The sequence below is a fragment of the Ranitomeya variabilis genome, chromosome 3 (genome assembly GCF_051348905.1).
Source record: "Ranitomeya variabilis isolate aRanVar5 chromosome 3, aRanVar5.hap1, whole genome shotgun sequence".
Classification (NCBI taxonomy): Eukaryota; Metazoa; Chordata; class Amphibia; order Anura; family Dendrobatidae; genus Ranitomeya; species Ranitomeya variabilis.
Window position 1 is genome coordinate 474,880,129 of NC_135234.1, and position 22,590 is coordinate 474,902,718.

Consider the following 22,590-nt stretch of genomic DNA (forward strand, 5'->3'; position numbering starts at 1 on the left):
GTCATGGTACCTGCAAACCATAACAGTAAAATATGGCGCTCCTTGCCTTCTGAGCATTGCGCTGTGCCTGAAAAATATTTCTCGATTTCATGTAGGGCATTAGCGGACTCAGGAAGAAATGGACCTCAGTATGTTGTAAAAAAAATCCTACTAGCCCTTAGAAAAATTAAAAACTTGGGGCTAAAACAACATTTTAGTGGTAAAAATGTAATTTATTTTTTCTTCACCGCTCAATAATATAAAATTCTGTGAGGCACACATGGTGTCAATATGATTACTGCACCCATACATTGATTAATTGTGGAGTGTAGTTTGTAAAAATAGTTCACATATAGAGGGCTTCTGTTGTTCTAGCAACTCAGGGGCTCTGCCAATGTGACATGGCACCCTCAAGCCATTACAGCAAACTCTGAACTCCAACTCTTCCCTTCTGATCTTTGCACTGTGTCTCAAAAGTAGTTTTCCCCACATATGGGATATCAGCGTATTCAGAGGAAATTGCACAACAAATTGTATGGTGCAATATCTCCTGTTACCCTTATGAAAATGCAAAATTTGGGGCCAAAATAACATTTTTGTGAGGAAAATGTGATTTTTTTTTTATTTTCACGTTATAATCTTCTGTGAAGCACCCGGGGGTTAAAGGTGCTCACCACGCATCTTAATACATCCCTTGGGAGGTCTACTTTCCAAAGTCACTTTAGCTGGTGTTTCCCCCCATAAATCATAATTATTAACCATTTTGTGTGATATATCTCTGTGATTTAAGGTCTTGAAAATTCAAAGTTGGAAAATTGTGAAATTTTAAAAAAAAATTTCTCCAAATTTCTTTTTCTCACAATTAAACTCAAGACATACCAAATAAATTTTAACACTACCTTGAAGTACAATATGTCATGAAAAAACTTTCCCTGAATCAGTGGGATACATTGAAATGTTCCAGAGTTATTACCTCATTAATTGACAGTGGTCAGAATGGTAAAAATTGGCTGGGTCATGTGCAAGCAACCTCTGGTGGTAAAGGGGTTAAGAAAGCCATATTTAGTTTTTTTTTCAAGAACAAGCTGCATTTCCTAACACTATCTTATGATGTACTTAATATATTAACCCCTTCCCGACCTGTGACACAGCGTATGCATCATGAAAGTCGGTGCCAATCCGACCTATGACGCATATGCTGTGTCACAGAATGATCGCGTTCCTGCAGGCCGGGTGAAAGGGTTAACTTCAATTTCACCCGACCTACAGAACAGGGGGAGTGGTACTTCTGCCCAGGGGGGGTGGCTTCACCCCCCATGGCTACGATCGCTCTGATTGGCTGTTGAAAGTGAAACAGCAAATCAGGGCAATCTGTAATATTTCACCTATGAAAATTGGTGAAATATTACAATCCAGCCATGGCCGATGCTGCAATAGCATCGGCCATGGCTGGAGACCCCGATCTGGCCCCCCCACCGACTGATGGCGGCGATCTGCAACCGCCATCAGTGTTCCCTACCCCTCCATCCTGTCCTAAGCACCTTCCTCTCCCCTCCGACCCTTCCCCATCCTCCCCTCCGCCCCCCTGCTGTTTGATCGCACCCCCCTATACTTACCTAGTCCCGGTTTCCCTCCCGGTGTCCTTGGTCTTCTCGCATGGGCGCTGAATCTGCCGGCTGGCAGATTCGTTCCCTGTACATTTTGATCGCTGTGATAGGTTCTATTACAGCAACCAAAATAAAAAAAATAGTAAATAACCCCCCCTTTATCACCCCCATAGGTAGGAACTATAATAAAATACAGAAAATATATTTATTTTAGTTTTCCCGTTAGGATTAGGGTTAGGGGTAGGGGTAGGGTTAAGGTTGCACTTAGGGTTAGGGTTGCACTTAGGGTTAGGGTTGCACTTAGGGATAGGGTTGCACTTAGGGTTGCACTTAGGGTTAGGGTTGCACTTAGGGTTGCACTTAGGGATAGGGTTGCACTTAAGGCTAGGGTTGCACTTAGGGCTAGGGTTGCACTTAGGGCTAGGGTTGCACTTAGGGTTAGGGTTGCACTTAGGGCTAGGGTTGCACCTAGGGATAGGGTTGCATTTAGGGTTAGGGTTACAATTAAGGTTAGGGTTAGAATTAGGGTTGGAATTAGGGTTAGAGTTGCAATTAGGGTTAGGGTTACAATTAGGGTTAGAATTAGGGCTAGGGTTGGAATTAGGGTTAGAATTAGGCTATGTGCACACGGTACGGATTTGGCTGCGGATTTGCAGCGGATTGGTCACTGCGGATTCATAGCAGTTTTCCATTTGTTTACAGTACCACGTAAACCTATGGAAAACCAAATCCGCTGTGCCCATGGTGCGGAAAATACAGCGCGGAAACGCTGCGTTGTATTTTCCGCAGCATGTCAATTCTTTGTGCGGATTCCGCAACGTTTTACACCTGCTCCATTATACGAATCCGCAGGTGAAATCCACACAAAAAACACTGTAAATCCGAGGTACATCCGCAGGTAAAGCGCAGTGCGTTTTACCTGCAGATTTTTCAAAAACGGTGCAGAAAAATCCGCACACAAATCCACAACATGGGCACATAGCCTTAGGGTTAGGGTTGGAATTAGGGTTAACACTAGGGTTAGGGGTGTGTTGGGGTTAGGGCTGTGGTTAGGGTTGGGATTAGGGTTAGAGGTGTGTTGGGGTTAGTGTTGGAGTTAGAATTAAGGGGTTTCCACTGTTTAGGCACATCAGGGGGTCTCCAAACGCGACATGGCGCCACCATTGATTACAGCCAATCTTGCTGTTAGGGTTTGCGGAACGCACCAAATATATTTATTGATGTGATTGGTGCGTTCTCAACCCGGAATCCACCGTGCAGGAAATATCCTGCCGCTAAGTGAATGGCGGCACAATATGGCTGTATTAACCAGCTTTGTTAGCTTCACAGAGCAGCTGAGAAAGCAAAGCTCTGTGCCCTGGTAACTCTCACAGAGACACAGGCTAACTACCCAGAAGAGAGCAGTCAGTGGTCATGCATGCACACAACACTCCTTGCCGGAGGTGTCAGCATTCTAGGGGCTTATTTCAGCCGGGTCCCTGAACACATTCACGCATATGACCACAGTGGCGCAAAGCATGTAACTTTAGTAGATACTAGCGCATGGTCGTGTGGCCATGCGAGCCTTAAACAGCTGCAGCACGTACAGGACCTTCCAAAAGAGGACCAATAAGAAACTGCTACACAGCCTGCGTACCTACAGGACCTTCCTAGAAAGACCAATAGATTTGGCTGCAGTACCTGAACATGTGACCCTTGATCTCCAGTGAGAGATCTTACCCTGGGCATGCTCAGTGTGTGCAAAGCAGGACTTAGTCCCAGAAAAGCCTGTTCGCCGTAAATCAGTGCAGGGTACAATAGCAGAGCCTGGAGAGGCAGCAATAACCCTTTGCACTGAATCAGACTCAGTGAGACGCTGGGACCGACGTCTCCACTGAGCAGGCTCCACTGCGGCCGATGGAGAATGGGAGACCGCAGCAGACACGGATCGAGATTCCCCCTGTGCAGCAGAGGAAACTCAACTCCTAACACTTGCATTGAAAAAGTCAAATGGTGCTCTCTCCCTTCCGAGCCCCGATGTGTGCCCAAACAGTGGTTTACCCCCACATATGGGGTACCAGCATACTCAGGAGAAACTGGACAACAACTTTTGCGGTCAAATTTCTCCTGTTACCCTTGGGAAAATAAAAAATTGTGGGCTGAAAATCATTTTTGAGAAAATAAATTTATTTATTTTTTTTCATGGCTCTGCGTTATATACTTCTGTGAAGCACTTGGGGGTTCAAAGTGCTCACCACACATCTAGATTAGTTCCTTGGGAGGTCTAGTTTCCAAAATGGGGTCAATAGTGGGGGAGCTCCAATGTTTAGGCACACAGGGTATCAGCGTACTCAGGACAAACTGTACAACAACATTTGGGGTCCCATTTCTCCTGTTACCCTTGGGAAAATAAAAAAATTCTGGGCTAAAATATCATTTTTGAGGAAAGAAAAATTATTTTTTATTTTCACGGCTCTGCGTTATAAACTTCTGTGAAGCACCTGGGGTTTTAAAGTGCTCACTATGCATCTAGATAAGTTCCTTGGTGGGTCTAGTTTCCAAAATGGGGTCACTTGTGGGGGAGCTCCAATGTTTAGGCACACAGGGGCTCTCCAAACCTGACATGGTGTCCGCTAACGATTGAGATAATTTTCCATTCAAAAAGTCAAATGGCACGCCTTCCCTTCCGAGCCTTGCCATGCGCCCAAACAGTGGTTTACCTCCACATATGAGGTATCTGCGTACTCAAGAGAAATTGCGCAACAAATTTTATGATCCATTTTATCCTGTTGCCCATGTGAAAATGAAAAAATTTAGGCTAAAAGAAATTTTTTGTGGGAAAAAAAGTACTTTTTCATTTTTATGGATCAATTTGTGAAGCACCTGAGGGCTTAAAGTGCTCACTATGCACCTAGATAAGTTCCTTGGGGGTTCTAGTTTCAAAAATGGGGTCATTTGTGGGGGAGCTCCAATGTTTAGGCACACAGGGGCTCTCCAAACCTGACATGGTGTCCGCTAACGATTGAGATAATTTTTCATTCAAAAAGTCAAATGGCGCTCCTTCCCTTCCGAGCCCTGCCGGGCGCCCAAACAGTGGTTTACCCCCACATGTGAGGTATCATCGTACTCAGGACAAATTGGTCAGCAAATTTTGTGGTCCAGTTTTTCCTTTTATCCTTGGGAAAATAAAAAAATTGTTGCTAAAAATCATTTTTGAGACTAAAAAGTTAAATGTTCATTTTGCTTCTGCTGCTGTGAAACACCTGAAGGGTTAATAAACTTCTTGAATGTGGTTTTGAGCACCTTGAGGGGAGCTGTTTTTAGAATGGTGTCACTTTTGTGTATTTTCAGCCATATAGAACCCTCAAACTGACTTCAAATGTGAGGTGGTCCCTAAAAAAATGGTTTTGTAAATTTTGTTGCAAAAATGAGAAATCACTGGTCAAATTTTAACCCTTATAACTTCCTAGCAAAAAAATTTTGCTTCCAAAATTGTGCTGATGTAAAGTAGACATGTGGGAAACGTTATTTATTAACTATTTTGTGTCACATACCTCTCTGGTTTAACAGAATAAAAATAAAAAATTTGAAAATTTCTAAATTTTCAAAATTTTCAAAATTTTCGCCAAAATTCCGTTTTTTTCACAAATAAACGCAGAAATTATTGACCTAAATTTACGACTAACATGAAGCCCAATATGTCATGAATAGTGAATCCGATACCGAGTTCCGATACTTTTGTGGTAACGGGAATCGGTATCGGATCAATATTCATGTGTAAAATAAAGAATTAAAATAAAAAATATGGATATACTCACCTCTCCGGCGGCCCCTGGATCTTACCGCTGTAACCGGGAGCTTCCGTTCCTAAGAATGAGCCTGTGAAGGACCTGCGATGACGTCGCGGCTTGTGATTGGTCGCGTGAGCGGTCACATGAGCGGTCATGCGACCAATCAGAATCCGCGACCTCATCAAAGGCCCTTCACGCGCTCATTCTTAGGAACAGAGGCTCCCGGATACAGCGGTAAGATCTAGGGGCAGCCGGAGAGGTGAGTATATCCATATTTTTTATTTTAATTCTTTATTTTACACATGAATATGGATCCCAGGGCCTGAAGGAGAGTTTCCTCTCCTTCAGACCCTGGGAACCATTCCGATACTTTGCGTCCCATTGAAATGCATTGGTATCGGGTAATGGTATCGGCGAGATCCGATATTTTGCCGGTATCGGCCGATACTATCCGATACCGATACCAATGATTATCGGAAAGTATCGCTCAACACTAGTCATGGAAAATACAATCTCAGAACCGCTAGGATCTGTTGAAGCATTCCTGAGTTATTACCTCATAAAGGGACACTGGTCAGAATTGCAAAAAATGGCCAGGTCATTAAAGGGAACCTGTCACCTGAATTTGGCGGGACCAGTTTTGGGTCATCTGGGCGGGGTTTTGGGGTGTTTGATTTACCCTTTCCTTACCCGCTGGCTGCATGCTGGCCGCAATATTGGATTGAAGTTCATTCTCTGTCCTCCGGAGTACACGCCTGCGCAAGGCAATATTGCCCCCGGCACATTAACCCCCGGAACACTGTGATCAAACATGATCACAGTGTTCTGGCAGTATAAGGAAGCATTGCGCAGGGAGGGGGCTCCCTGCGTGCTTCCCTGAGACCCCCAGAGCAACGCATTGCTCCAAGGGTCTCTTACCTCCTCCTTCCTGCAGCAGGCCTGGATTCAAAATGTCCGGTGCTTCCGGGTCCTGCAGGGAGGTGGCTTCACAGGACAGCAAAGTGTCAGATCAGCGATCTTACACTATAACATGATGCCCCCCCCCCGAGGCAATGCTATAGTGTAAAAAAATATATTCACATGCGTAAAAAAAATTCCCCAAAAAAATATATACAGTATATTTTTATATTGTTCCTATAAATACATTACTTTATCTAAATTAAAAAAACAATAAAAGTACACATATTTAGTATAGCCTATAAAACTGTCCCACTAGTTAACCTCTTCAGTGAACACCGTAAAAAAAAAGTTATAGTCCTCAGAATAAAGCGATGCAAAAATAATTATTTTTATATAAAATAGTTTTTATCGTATAAAAGCGCCAAAACCTAAAAAAAATGATATAAATGAGGTATCGCTGTAATCGTACTGACAGGAAGAATAAAACTGCTTTATCCATTTTACCAAATGCAGAACGGTATAAACGCCTCCCCCAAAAGAAATTCATGAATAGCTCGATTTTGGTCATTCTGCCTCACAAAAATCGGAATAAAAAGCGATCAAAAAGTGTGACATGCCCGAAAATGTTACCAATAAAAACATCAACTCGTCCCATAAAAAACAAGACCTCAAATGACTCTGTGGACCAAAATATGGAAAAATGATAGCTCTCAAAATGTGGTAACGCAAAAAATATTTTTTGCAATAAAAAGCGTCTTTCAGCGTGTGACAGCTGCCAATCATAAAAATCCACTAAAAAACCCGCTATAAAAGTAAATCAAACCCCCTTCATCACCCCCTTAGTTAGGGAAAAAATAAAAAATTAAAAAAATAAATTTACTTCCATTTTTTCACTAGGGTTAGGGTTATGGCTAGGGTTAGGGTTATGTTGTGAACTCTGTTTTCGGGCTCCCTCTTGTGGTCACAGGTGGTATTGTGTGAGTTTTGTTTTTGGGATCCCCTGGTGGCTTTGTTTGTTATCCTGCGGATCTGTGGCTGGATCAGCTGCTTCGTTATGCACTAGGGAATTTCCTATTTAGCTCTGCTTCACCTCCACTTGTTGCCGGCTGTCGATGTGTTCAGTGCTTTCTGATCTCCCCTGATTATCTTCGTTTTCAGTCTCTTCTGGAGAAGCTAAGTTTCTGTTTGATTATTTTTTGCTCATCAGTCTGCAATATGATTTCAGTGTATGATGAGTTTATTCCAGCTTGCTAATATGTGAGTTCTTGCTGCTGGTAAGCTCTGGGGTACGGAGTTGCTTCCCCCGCACCGTTAGGTGGTGCGGGGGCTCGAGCAATCTCTGCGTGGACATTTTGCTTAGGGTTTTCTATTGACCGCACAGCTGCCTTCCTATTTTCTGCTATCTAGTGTTAGCGGGCCTCATTTGCTAAATTTATTTCATCTCTGCGTTTGTGCTTTCCCCTTAACTCACCGTTAATATTTGTGGGGGGCTTTTCTATATCTTTGGGGTCATTTCTCTGAGGCAAGTAAGGACTTTACTTTCCCTCTAGGAATAGGTAGTTTCTCAGGCCGTGAAGAGACGTCTAGGATTTCCAGGTAACGTTCCACGGCTGCCTATAGTTGTTTGTGGATAGGATCAGGTTGCGGTCAATCCAGATACCACTTCCCCAGAGCTGGTCATCGGTTTAGTTACTTAGCTAGTCAAACTTGCGATCCTTGCCACTAGGATCATAACAGTACAGCCGGCCCATAAAGTGTTAATTGCATGGCAGAAGCAGGAGAAGAGAAGCCTTGAGGATTTTTTTTTTTTTTTGCTGCCGTGTGTCTAGCTGCTGTGTGTCTAGCTTCTCTCCTCCTCTTAATCTTGGTGTGGCTCTGAATTCAGCTGCTGATATGGATATTCAGAGTTTGGCCTCCAGTGTAGATCATCTTGCTGCAAGGGTACAAAGTATTCAGGATTTTGTTGTTCACAGTCCTATGTCAGAGCCTAGAATACCTATTCCGGAGTTGTTTTCTGGAGATAGATCTAGGTTCCTGAATTTTAAGAACAATTGTAAATTGTTTCTTTCTTTGAAACCTCGTTCCTCTGGTGATTCCATTCAGCAAGTTAAGATTATTATTTCTTTCTTGCGCGGCGACCCTCAAGATTGGGCCTTCGCATTGGTGCCAGGGGATCCTGCATTGCTCAGTGTGGATACGTTTTTTCTGGCCCTTGGATTGCTCTATGAGGAACCTAATCTTGAGAACCAGGCTGAAAAAGCTTTGTTGGCCCTCTCTCAGGGGCAAGATGAAGCAGAGGTGTATTGCCAGAAATTTCGGAAATGGTCGGTGCTTACTCAATGGAATGAGTGTGCCCTGGCTGCATATTTCAGTAAGGGTCTTTCTGAAGCCATTAAGAATGTCATGGTGGGGTTCCCTATGCCTGCAGGTCTGAATGAGTCAATGACTCTGGCCATTCAGATTGATCGGCGTTTGCGGGAGCGCAAACCTGCGCACCATTTGGCGGTGTCTTCTGAACAGACACCTGAGTCTATGCAATGTGATAGAATTCTGACCAGAAGTGAACGGCAAAATTATAGACGGCAAAATGGGTTGTGCTTTTACTGTGGTGACTCAGCTCATGTTATCTCAGCATGCTCTAAGCACACAAAAAAGATTGATAAATCTGTCACCATCGGTACTTTACAGCCTAAGTTCATTTTGTCTGTTACCCTGATTTGTTCCCTGTCATCTTACCCGGTTATGGCTTTTGAAGATTCAGGTGCTGCCCTGAGCCTGATGGATTGGTCATTTGCCCGGTGCTGTGGTTTTGTTTTGGAGCCTTTAAAATTCCCTATTCCACTAAGTGGTATTGATGCTACACCATTGGCTATGAATAAACCTCAGTACTGGACGCAAGTGACCATGTGCATGACTCCTGTTCATCAGGAGGTGATTCGCTTTCTTGTTCTGCATAATTTGCATGATGTTGTCGTGTTGGGTCTGCCATGGTTGCAGACTCATAATCCAGTCCTGGATTGGAAAGCAATGTCTGTGTCAAGTTGGGGTTGCCAGGGAATTCATGGCGACGCTCCTGTGGTGTCAATTGCTTCATCCACTCCTTCTGAAGTCCCTGCGTTTTTGTCGGACTACCAGGATGTATTTGATGAGCCCAAACTCAGTTCTCTACCTCCTCATAGGGATTGTGATTGTGCTATAAATTTGATTCCTGGTAGTAAGTTTCCTAAGGGACGACTTTTCAATTTGTCAGTGCCAGAGCATGCTGCTATGCGGAGTTATATAAAGGAGTCTTTGGAGAAAGGACTTATTCACCCCTCCTCCTCCCCTCTGGGTGCGGGATTCTTTTGTGTGGCTAAGAAGGATGGTTCCCTGAGACCTTGTATTGATTATCGCCTTCTAAATAAAATCATGGTGAAATTTCAGTATCCTTTGCCATTGTTATCTGATCTGTTTGCTCGCATTAAGGGGTCTAGTTGGTTCACCAAGATAGATCTTCGTGGTGCGTATAACCTTGTGCATATTAAGCAGGGTGATGAATGGAAAACTGCATTTAATACGCCCGAAGGCCATTTCGAGTACTTGGTGATGCCTTTTGGACTTTCTAACGCTCCTTCTGTCTTTCAGTCCTTCATGCACGACATCTTCCGCGAGTATCTGGATAAATTTATGATTGTGTATCTGGATGATATTCTGTTTTTTTTCTGATGGTTGGGAGTCCCATGTTAAGCAGGTCAGGATGGTGTTTCAGGTCCTGCGTGCCAATGCTTTATTTGTGAAGGGCTCAAAATGTCTTTTTGGAGTCCAGAAGGTTTCTTTTTTGGGTTTCATTTTTTCCCCTTCTACTATTGAGATGGACCCAGTCAAGGTTCAGGCTATTCATGACTGGACTCAGCCTACATCTGTTAAGAGTCTTCAGAAGTTCTTGGGTTTTGCTAATTTTTACCGTCGCTTCATCGCTAATTTTTCTGGTGTTGTTAAGCCTTTGACGGATTTGACCAAGAAGGGTTCTGATGTTACTAATTGGTCTCCTGCGGCTGTGGAGGCCTTTCGGGAGCTGAAGCGCCGGTTTTCCTCGGCTCCGGTCTTATGTCAGCCAGATGTCTCTCTTCCTTTCCAGGTCGAGGTTGATGCTTCTGAGATTGGAGCGGGGGCTGTTTTGTCGCAGAGAAGCTCTGATGGCTCTGTGATGAAGCCATGTGCTTTCTTTTCAAGAAAGTTTTCGCCTGCCAAGCGGAATTATGATGTCGGTAATCGGGAGTTGTTGGCTATGAAGTGGGCATTTGAGGAGTGGCGACATTGGCTCGAGGGAGCTAAGCATCGTGTGGTGGTCTTGACTGATCACAAAAATCTGATTTATCTCGAGTCGGCCAAGCGGCTGAATCCTAGACAGGCTCGTTGGTCGTTGTTTTTCTCTCGTTTTGATTTCGTGGTCTCGTACCTGCCTGGTTCGAAGAATGTGAAGGCTGATGCTCTTTCTAGGAGTTTTGTGCCTGACTCTCCTGGAGATTCTGAGCCGGCTGGTATCCTCAGAGAAGGGGTGATTTTGTCTGCCATCTCCCCAGATTTGCGACGAATGCTGCAGGAGTTTCAGGCGGATAGACCTGACCGTTGTCCACCGGAGAGACTGTTTGTCCCAGATAGATGGACCAACAGAGTTATTTCCGAGGTTCATTCTTCGGTGTTGGCAGGCCATCCTGGAATATTTGGTACCAGAGATTTGGTGGCCAGGTCCTTTTGGTGGCCTTCCTTGTCACGGGATGTGCGTTCCTTTGTGCAGTCTTGTGGAATTTGTGCTCGGGCTAAGCCTTGCTGTTCTCGTGCCAGTGGTTTGCTGTTACCTTTGCCTGTCCCGAAGAGGCCTTGGACGCACATTTCCATGGATTTTATTTCAGATCTCCCTGTCTCTCAGAGAATGTTTGTCATCTGGGTGGTGTGTGATCGTTTTTCTAAGATGGTCCATTTGGTGCCCTTGCCTAAGTTGCCTTCCTCCTCCGAGTTGGTTCCGCTGTTTTTTCAAAATGTGGTTCGTTTGCACGGGATCCCTGAGAATATTGTTTCCGACAGAGGATCCCAGTTTGTGTCTAGATTTTGGCGGACCTTTTGTGCTAAGATGGGCATTGATTTGTCTTTTTCGTCGGCCTTCCATCCTCAGACGAATGGCCAGACCGAGCGAACTAATCAGACCTTGGAAACCTATTTAAGATGTTTTGTTTCTGCTGATCAGGACGACTGGGTGGCTTTTTTTGCCATTGGTCGAATTTGCCCTTAATAATCGGGCTAGTTCTGCTACTTTGGTTTCGCCTTTTTTTTGTAATTCGGGGTTTCATCCTCATTTTTCCTCGGGTCAGGTGGAGCCTTCTGACTGTCCTGGAGTGGATCTTGTGGTGGATAGGTTGCATCAGATTTGGGATCATGTGGTGGACAATTTGAAGCTGTCACAAGAGAAGGCTCAGCACTTTGCCAACCGCCGTCGCTGTGTGGGTCCCCGACTTCGCGTTGGGGACTTGGTGTGGTTGTCTTCTCGCTTTGTTCCTATGAAGGTCTCCTCTCCCATGTTCAAGCCTCGGTTTATCGGTCCTTATAAGATTTTGGAAGTCCTTAACCCTGTGTCATTTTGTTTGGACCTCCCAGTATCGTTTGCTATTCATAATGTGTTCCATCGGTCGTTGTTGCGGAGGTATGTGGTGCCTGTGGTTCCTTCGGTTGAGCCTCCTGCCCCTGTGCTGGTTGAGGGAGAATTGGAATACGTGGTGGAGAAGATATTGGATTCTCGTATTTCTAGACGGAGGCTTCAGTATTTGGTTAAGTGGAAGGGCTATGGTCAGGAGGATAATTCCTGGGTTGTCGCCTCTGATGTTCATGCGGCTGATTTGGTTCGTGCCTTCCATGTGGCTCACCCTGATTGCCCTGGGGTTTTTTGATGAGAGTTCGGTGACCCCTCCTCAAGGGGGGGTACTGTTGTGAACTCTGTTTTCGGGCTCCCCCTTGTGGTCACAGGTGGTATTGTGTGAGTTTTGTTTTTGGGCTCCCCCTGGTGGCTTTGTTTGTTATCCTGCGGATCTGTGGCTGGATCAGCTGCCTCGTTATGCACTAGGGAGTTTCCTATTTAGCTCTGCTTCACCTCCACTTGTTGCCGGCTGTCGATGTGTTCAGTGCTTTCTGATCTCCCCTGATTATCTTTGTTTTCAGTCTCTTCTGGAGAAGCTAAGTTTCTGTTTGATTATTTTTTGCTCATCAGTCTGCAATATGATTTCAGTGTATGATGAGTTTATTCCAGCTTGCTAATATGTGAGTTCTTGCTGCTGGTAAGCTCTGGGGTACGGAGTTGCTTCCCCCGCACCGTTAGTTGGTGCGGGGGCTCGAGCAATCTCTGCGTGGATATTTTGCTTAGGGTTTTCTATTGACCGCACAGCTCCCTTCCTATTTTCTGCTATCTAGTGTTAGCGGGCCTCATTTGCTAAATCTATTTCATCTCTGCGTTTGTGCTTTCCCCTTAACTCACCGTTAATATTTGTGGGGGGCTTTTCTATATCTTTGGGGTCATTTCTCTGAGGCAAGTAAGGACTTTACTTTCCCTCTAGGAATAGGTAGTTTCTCAGGCCGTGAAGAGACGTCTAGGATTTCCAGGTAACGTTCCACGGCTGCCTATAGTTGTTTGCGGATAGGATCAGGTTGCGGTCAATCCAGATACCACTTCCCCAGAGCTGGTCATCGGTTTAGTTACTTAGCTAGTCAAACTTGCGATCCTTGCCACTAGGATCATAACAGGGTTAGGGCTAAGGTTAGGGTTAGGGCTAGGGTTAGGGCTAGGCTTAGGGTTAGGGCTACGGTTAGGGTTAGAGCTAGGGTTAGGGTTGGGGCTAGGGTTAAGGCTAGGGTTAACGCTACAGTAAGGGTTGGGGCTGAAGTTAGGGTTAGGGTTGGGGCTAAACTTAAGGTTAGGGTTTGGATTACAGTTACGGTTGGGAATAGGTTTGGGATTAGGGTTAGGAGTGTGTCAGGGTTAGGGGTGTGGTTATGGTTACCACTGGGATTAAGGTTAGGGATGTGTTTGGATTATGGTTTCAGTTACAATTGGGGGGTTTCCACTGTTTAGGCACATCAGGGGCTCTCCAAACGCGACATGGCATCCGATCTCAATTCCAGCCAATTCTGCGTTGAAAAAGTAAAACAGTGCTCCTTCCCTTCCGAGCTCTCCCGTGCGCCCAAACAGGAGTTTACCCCCACATTTGGGGTATCGGCGTACTCAGGACAAATTTTAAAACAACCTTTGGGGTCCATGTTCTCCTGTTACCCTTGGTAAAATAAAACAAATTGGAGCTGAAGTAAATTTTTTGTGAAAAAAAGTTAAATGTTCATTTTTATTTAAACATTCCAAAAATTCCTGTGAAACACTTGAAGGGTTAATAAACTTCTTGAATGTGGTTTTGAGCACGTTGAGGGGTGCAGTTTTTATAATGGTGTCACACTTGGTTATTTTCTATCATATAGACCCCTTAAAAATGACTTCAAATGAGATGTGGTCCCTAAAAAAATGGTGTTGTAAAAATGAGAACTTGCTGGTCAATTTTAACCTTTATAACTCTCTAACAAAAAAAATTTTGGTTCCAAAATTGTGCTGATGTAAAGTAGACATGTGGGAAATGTTACTTATTAAGTATTTTGTGTGACATATCTCTGTGATTTAATTGCATAAAAATTCAAAGTTGGAAAATTGCTAAATTTTTGCCAAATTTCTGTTTTTTCACAAATAAATGCAGGTAATATCAAAGAAATGTTACCACTATAATGAAGTACAATATGTCACGAGAAAACAGTGTCAGAATCACCGGGATCCGTTGAAGCGTTCCAGAGTTATAACCTCATAAAGGGACAGTGGTCAGAATTGTAAAAATTGGCCTGGTCATTAACGTGCAAACCACCCTTGGGGGTAAAGGGGCTAAACAAAAATGTAAGGATGCATTATGATACATTTGGCATACTACAGTGGCAAGTAAAAGTTTGTGCAAACCATGTAAAAATTACTGTTATTGTGAACAGTTAAGCAAGATGAAGATGAAATGATCTCTAAGAGACCCAAAGTTAATGATGACACATTTCCTTTGTATTATAGGGAAAAAATGTGCATTGTCATTTTTTACATTTTAAAAATTACAAAAAGGAAAATGAGGCGATTCAAATATTTGGGCACCCTTGGAGATTCTTGTGTTCAGATAAATTTGACCAATGTTTCAGACCCTAATTGGCCTGTTAGGGTTATGCCTTGTTCACTATCATCACTAGGAAAGGCCAGGTAATGCAAATTTTACAGCATCCCCTAACCATGTGTCAAAAATAGAAGCCATGGGTTCTTCTAAGCAGCTGCCTAGCACTGTGAAAATGAAAATAGTAGAGACAAAGAAAGCAGGATAAGGCTATAAGAAGATAAAAAAGTGTTTTCAAGTTGCACTTTACTCACTTCAAAATGTAATTAAGAAATGGCAGTTAACAGGAACCATGAAGGTTAAGATAGAATCTTTAAGAACGAGCTAAAGGTACCTTCACACTAAGCGACGCTGCGCTACAAACAACAATGCCGATCGCTGCAGCATCGCTGTTTAGTCGTTGTGTGGTCGCTGGAGAGCTGTCACACAGACGGCTCTCCAGCGACCAGCGATGCCGAAGTCCCCTGGTAACCAGGGTAAACATCGGGTTACTAAAAAACATTTAAAAGCTGTGATATTTTCAAAAGGGGATGCTACTAAGTACTAACCATGCAGGGTGCCCAAACTTTTGTATTGACTTCTTTTCCATTTTGTAATTTCCAAAATGTAAAAAATGAAAATATATATATTATATTTTGCCTAAAATACAGAACAAATGTGTCATGTTTAATTTAAGCCTTTTTAGAGATCATTTCATTTTCAACTTGCTTAACATTTCACAATAAACATAATTTTAACCAGGGTTGCCCAATCTTTTACATGCTAGTATAGTCTAATTGTAAGCTAAGAAAGTAATAATACGTCTTGTTTGGTATATCATTTTTCTTTGGAGTGTTTCCTTAAAGAAATGGCAATAATAGAAATCACTTATTACACCAAGACTTTCAGCAAATAGTCTCACATGCCTAGAAACACCTGGGGAAACGAAGTCAGTCTATGGCTACATGATGCATATAAACCTTCTTGTCCTAGGTAATCCATCAGATAATCCGGTTCTAGGCAATTTTCTGATATCCTAAATTAAAGAAAAATGAAATATGTTCTTCTGTATATTTTACTGCCATGGAAAAAAAATGTGACTACTCAACCATGTAAACTACTGTCTGGTACGTCAGATCAGATATCCATAAGAGTGGTTTATAATGAGACCTTGCTTTTATTGTGTGTACCACATTAACTAAGATGTAATTGATTGTAATCAAAGCTGTTCTACTTTGTTGGATTTACACTAACTTACACAAATGAGTACAGCATTGCAGTAAGAACTGTCTACTGAAGATTGATAAATCAATAGAAGCGTCAAGAGCACAAGTACAGTACTCACATGATGTAGAAAGGACTAAAATTTCACTTTCACTTATAGATATCAATGACTTCAGGATATTTAAATGAATAGCAGAAGGGAAACTAATTGGTGGTTAGCCAAGTGTTAAATTTTACAACTTATACAAAACAGATGTGGTAAAAGAGCACATTCACATTAACACATTGGAAAGGCTCATAGGTAACTTGATGTTTTAATATTGTTAAGAAATTATCTAATTTTTACATCATTGATGCAGATTTTTCTGTACACCTAAGGTAAGTGATACTAATGTCATAATAAAAACATAAAAACATTAAAAATAATAGTTACACCCTTATTAAATAATTTAGATGAATTTATTAAATAATTTAGATGTTAGCATTATATACCAAAGGTGTAATCTTAAGTTTTGGTCACCAATATCAGATCACTTGGAGTCTGACTCCGACATTACCACTTACCACAGCTGATTGCAGCTACTGTGGATGCCAAAATGTACAGAGTAAGAAGAATACATAGTGTAGTGGCTTTTCCCAGGCACTGCAGCTCTGATCACATTAATATGAAAGGGAACTGAGCTGCAAAATCCAAAAATAACCAACACACAGTGTATGGATTTGTGCTGTTCCAGCTCTATACACTGTGTACAGCCAGCCAGTGTATAAGAAATAAACAGATGATTGGTGGGGGTGACAAGTGATTGGTGGGGGTGACCCTAATTATTAAAGGGAATCTGTCACCTACTTTTTCGTATATAAGCTTCAGCCACCGCCATCAGGGGCTTATCTTCAGTATTCTGTAATGCTGTAGATAAGCCCCTGATGTAACCTGAATGATAAGAAAAACAAGTTATATTATACTCACCTGGGGGGCCTTCCGGTGTGGTCTGGTCTGAGGGGCATCAAAGGTCCGGGTCCGGCACCTCCCATATTCATGTGATGACGTCCTCTTCCTTGCTTCCAGTAGCGGCTCCTGCGCAGATGTACTTTATCTGCCCTGTTGAGGGCAGAGCAAAGTACTGCAGTACGCAGGCACTGGGCTTCTCGGACCTTTCCAGGCACCTGTTCTTTTGCGTTTTTTTGCCTCTCACATACTTTCAATGATAAACACGGACGGCACACATACAGCACACGGACGGCTCATGGACATACAGTGTGTACAAGGACATAAGGTATGTATGGTATACACACACAGAAACATTTAGTTTATATACAGTATGCTCACATATATATATACACAATATTGTGCACACATGCAGTATACAAATATGATATACACAGACACACATTCCATATACTGTATGTACATGCATATATATAAATATACACACATGCACCACAGATGTACACAATCATACTATATACCGTATATATATATATATATATATATATATATATATATATATATATATATATATATATACTTATACATATACTGGTGCTTCACTTGTGCTGCAAACATCTTCCTTAACCTGACACTTGCAGGGAGGGAGAGAGAGGGGTGATGTAGGGGGGTTGGGAAATACCAGCAAGGACTTCAGAAGATGCACAGCATTATTCACTGTAAGGAATGCTGTACTCTGTGCACTTCATAAAGGGGCTGCAGATGCAGGGGGCCCCCTTTGTGGGTGGCAGGACCTGGGGCTGGGGGTCGGCCCACCGGAGGATTCTCCGATGTCCTGGTGCTCCAGTCTGACCCTGCATATACAGTATATGCAGTTTCTAAACACAGTAGGACATTGGAATAAACCTAATGAATACTTATTCCAGATGCTAAATCCCATGCTGTGAGAGATGTAATGGAAAGGAATGTTCCAACTAAGCCCTAAAATGGTATATTTTTAGCTTAATTCTCATTTCTATATATAATGAATGGGGATATCTCCCCATAGATACACAATAACCACAATAAACCCCATTTTTGTGGGTGATGGTAAATGTCTACCTCAAGAAGTATACCACTGTTCAAAATAGAGACAAACTAATATTGGACTGAGATGAAGGATTTGTGTTAATTTAAACCCTTCAGGCTTTGGGACTCCATCTGAAGGACCATGCTTCGTCTTCTGCATATCCATAAACAAATTTAAAAACAACTCTATTTTTTTAATTCCTAAATCACCTCTCTATTAGTACTTAAGACAGCTGCCATACCCTATTGCACGGCAGTTGGTGTTTCATAATCACCCACTTTTCTAAATTTTATATACTGCTGTACATGGAGGACAAAGTCCTTCAGAAGAATTGAGGTTAGATGAGAAAGAACAATGATGACTGATCTAGGAACGACATATATATTTATACTGTATTTAAATATAAAGAAGGCACCTGAATTGTTACAATTATGGCCAATTTAAAGTATGATTGGTGAGGATTAGTGTTGAGCGATACCGTCCGATACTTGAAAGTATCGGTATCGGAAAGTATCGGCCGATACCGTCACAGTATCGGAATCCAATCCGATACCGATACCCGATACCAATACAAGTCAATGGGACTCATGTATCGGACGGTATTCCTGATGGTTCCCAGGGTCTGAAGGAGAGGAAACTCTCCTTCAGGCCCTGGGAACCATATTAATGTGTAAAATAAAGAATTAAAATAAAAAATATCGCTATACTCACCTGTCCGACGCAGCCGGGACTTCAGCGAGGGAACCGGCAGCGTTGTTTGTTTAAAAATCGCGCTATTACTTGGTTACGTGAATTCCCGGCTTGTGATTGGTCAGGTCGGCCATGTTGCCGGGACGCGGACCAATCACAGCAAGCCGTGACGAAATTACGTCACGGCTTGCTGTGATTGGTCCGCGTCCCGGCAATATGGCCGCCCTGACCAATCACAAGCCGGGACGTCACGGGAGGCTGGACACGCGCTCATTTTAAAATGGGCGCGTGTCCAGCCTCCCGTGACGTCACGGCTTGTGATTGGTTGCGCCGCGATCAACCAATCACAAGCCGGGAGGCTGGACGCGCTCATTTTGAAATGGGCGCGTGTCCAGCCTCCCGTGACGTCACGGCTTGTGATTGGTTGCGCCGCGATCAACCAATCACAAGCCGGGAGGCTGGACGCGCTCATTTTGAAATGGGCGCGTGTCCAGCCTCCCGGCTTGTGATTGGTTGACCGCGACGCAACCAATCACAAGCCGTGACGTCACGGGAGGCTGGACACGCGCCCTTTTTAAAATGAGCGCGTTTCCAGCCTCCCGTGACGTCACGGCTTGTGATTGGTTAATGGCGGCCATGTTGCCGGGACGCGGACCAATCACAGCAAGCCGTGACGTAATTTCGTCACGGCTTGCTGTGATTGGTCCGCGGCCCGGCAACATGGCCGCCCTGACCAATCAAAAGCCGGGACTTCGCGTAACCATGTAAAAGCGGGAATTTTAAACAAACAACGCTGCCGGTTCCTGCGCTGAGGTCCCGGCTGCGTCGGACAGGTGAGTATAGCGATATTTTTTATTTTAATTCTCTATTTTACACATTTTAACATTAATGTTGTTCCGATACCCGATACCCGATACCACAAGAGTATCGGAATCCCGGTATCGGAATTCCGATACAGCAAGTATCGGCCGATACCCGATACTTGCAGCATCGGAATGCTCAACACTAGTGAGGATCCAACAAATAAAAAAAAGTGACAATTATTTAAGCCTATGAACGTTTCTACTGCAGTTTTTGACACAATATTCATATTGATAATAAGGAGAGATGGCATGAAAAGATTTGCAGAATTTTGTCCAGCAGTCTTTCAAGTATTCTATTGCCGTCAGACAGGAGTTCTGTGAACCATCTCTTATCTGACATCTCTGGTTCCTCTTTTAATTTGCTGGTGTAGAAGGGAACTAACTCACACCCTTCAAAAGCTGGCCTAACAAGACATAATTGCCGTGATATGACACACATGCAATGTCGCACAAGAAGAGCAGTGGATGTGGAAAATAGCATGTTCTCAAGGCTCCCACCTAACTGTAGAATTGCTCTGCTGACCTTTTGAGTCATTGAGTTAGGGTACTGTCACACAGTACCATTTTGATCGCTACGACGGTACGATTCGTGACGTTCTAGCGATATCGTTACGATATCGCAGTGTCTGACACGCAGCAGCGATCAGGGATCCTGCTGAGAATCGTACGTCGTAGCAGATCGTGTGGAACTTTCTTTCGTCGCTTGATCACCCGCTGACATCGCTGGATCGTTGTGTGTGACAGCGATCCAGCGATGTGTTCGCTTGTAACCAGGGTAAACATCGGGTAACTAAGCGCAGGGCCGCGCTTAGTAACCCGATGTTTACCGTGGTTACCAGCGTAAACGTAAAAAAACAAACAGTACATACTTACATTCCGGTGTCTGTCCTCCAGCGTCTCAGCTTCTCTCCACTGTGTGAGCGTCTGCCAGCCGGAAAGCGAGCACAGCGGTGACGTCTGACGTCACCGCTGTGCTTGCCGGCTATGGCGCTTACACAGTGGAGAGAAGCAGAACGCCGGGGACAGACACCGGAATGTAAGTATGTACTGTTTGTTTTTTTTACGTTTACGCTGGTAACCACGGTAAACATCGGGTTACTAAGCGCGGCCCTGCGCTTAGTTACCCGATGTTTACCCTGGTTACCGGGGACTTCGGCATCGCTCCAGCGCCGTGATTGCAACGTGTGACCGCAGTCTACGACGCTGGAGCGATATTCATACGATCGCTGCGACGTCACGGATCGTGCCGTCGTAGCGATCAAAATGGTACTGTGTGACAGTACCCTTAGATCATTCAAGGTCATACAATAATGGACTATTGTACAGTTGGGCCATTAGCAAGAATCCAATTATGTTGTGGGAATATTAAGAAGGCCATAAAAGTTTCAATGCCCAGCTTTAAATTCATTCATGATGTTTGGTATTTTTTTATTTTCCCAAATTAAAACAAATAATTTTTCATCAAATTTTTCATCTGTTTCATGAATATCTATTAGAGATTAGTAAATTAATTCAATGTGAATTAACAGAATTAAGTTGAGTTAAAGGTCACACCCTTAAGTAATACTTGGCCGATGTCATAATCAAAACATCATTATCATCATCCGCCATTTGTTTGTCACACTCTGACTATTTCTCTTCTCTTTCTCTGCTAGATGTTGATCCCTTAATTTGTGTTGAAGAAATAGGCGTATACTCCCAGTCATCTGCTTGTGTCCCCCAACTTAACTTTTTCCTTTTTTCATCCGCAAGGCTTAAAAGTCTCTTCACCTTGACATGTCACACTTGACATGTCACTCTCCGCAAGGAGAAACATTACCCCTTGGATCCAGGTCAGATGCCTCTCACGCAGCCAAACCAGATTTCACACTTTGCACTGATGAAAGTCAATAACCCGAAACACAGTGTCTGCAAATGGAGATTCTGGTTATGACTTTTATCCTAAGTCAGGTGGCAAGGCTCACTAAGGAGATTATATTAACTTTTAGGATTGCTACTTCCAGTAGGTGGTGCTAGAGTGCTAGTCCTCTTCCTTTCTGAAGAGATAATTTGAACCTTTTTTCTTCAAAATAATCAAAATAGTTTTAACTAAGTACCCTATGTTATTCACTATTACTGTTTACTAAATTCTGGTTATTTGCTTGTTTTGTGCATTTTGTGTACATTTTTAAATTATTGGGCTATATATTCCTACATACTATTTTTATTGTTTCCAGAAACTTGATATGATAACATTACAGTATTTTATTTAATAATTTGGATATTCCTGTTGTGGTCAGTGTTATGGGAATTGTATCCACAATCAATGATTGTTTGGGAAGCCATGTAATTGGCTGGTGTAGGTCCACTGTGTTTTATCAAGACCACAGTCAGCTCAGCCATCTAGCAGGAAATTATTTTTAGAGCACTTCATGCTTCCCTCTGCCAACAAGCTTTTTGGAGATGGAAATTTCATTCTCCAGCAGGTCTTGGCCACTGTCCACACTGCCAAAAGTACCAATACCTGGCTTAAAAACAATACAGTATCACTGTATTTGATTGGCCAGCAAACTCGTCTGACCTTAACCCCATAGAGAATATATGGAGCATTGTCAAAAGGAAGATGAGACACCAGACCCAACAATGCAGATGAGCTGAAGGCTGCTATCAAAGCTGCCTGGGCTTCCATAACACCTCGGCAGTGCCACAGACTGATCGCCTCCATGCCATGCCGCATTGATGCAGTAAATGATGCAAAAGGAGCCCCAACCAAGTATTGAGTGAATTTACTGAATATACATTTCATTAGGCTAAAATTTCAAATTTTAAAATCATTTTTTCAAGCTGATGTTATAAAGTATTCTAATTTACTGAGATAATAACTTTTGGGTTTTCACTGACAGTAAGCCATAATCATCAACATTAACAGAAATAGATACTTGAAATAGATCACTCTGTTTGCATTGACTCTATATAATATATGAGTACCACTTTTTGTATTGAAGAACTGATATAGACTCTCCAGTTCCGTCAGGTTGGATGGTGAACGTTGGTGGGCAGCCATTTTCCTGACTCTCCAGAGATGCTCAATTGGGTTTAGGTCAGGGCTCTGGCTGGGCCAGTCAAGAATGGTCACAGAGTTGTTCTGAAGCCACTCTTTTGTTATTTTAGCTGTGTGCTTAGGGTCTTGTTGAATGATGAACCTTCGGTCAAGTCTGAGGTTCAGAGCACTCTCTAAGGGTGGTTTCACACTTGCGTTTTTGTCTGCAGCGTTTTTTACCAAAAAAACGCATGCGTTTTTTTCCCCTATATTTAACATTGAAAACGCATGCGTTTTTTGGTGTACGCGTTTGCACGCGTTTGTGAACGCATGCGTTTTT

The 22,590-nt window shown here is 43.1% G+C and overlaps 1 protein-coding gene across 5 annotated transcripts in view; it reads right to left on the reverse strand.

Moving 5' to 3' along the window:
* DMD (dystrophin) overlaps window positions 1-22,590 on the reverse strand; it is a 3,762,639-nt gene that overhangs the window by 2,008,299 nt on the left and 1,731,750 nt on the right. The window lies entirely within an intron of this gene.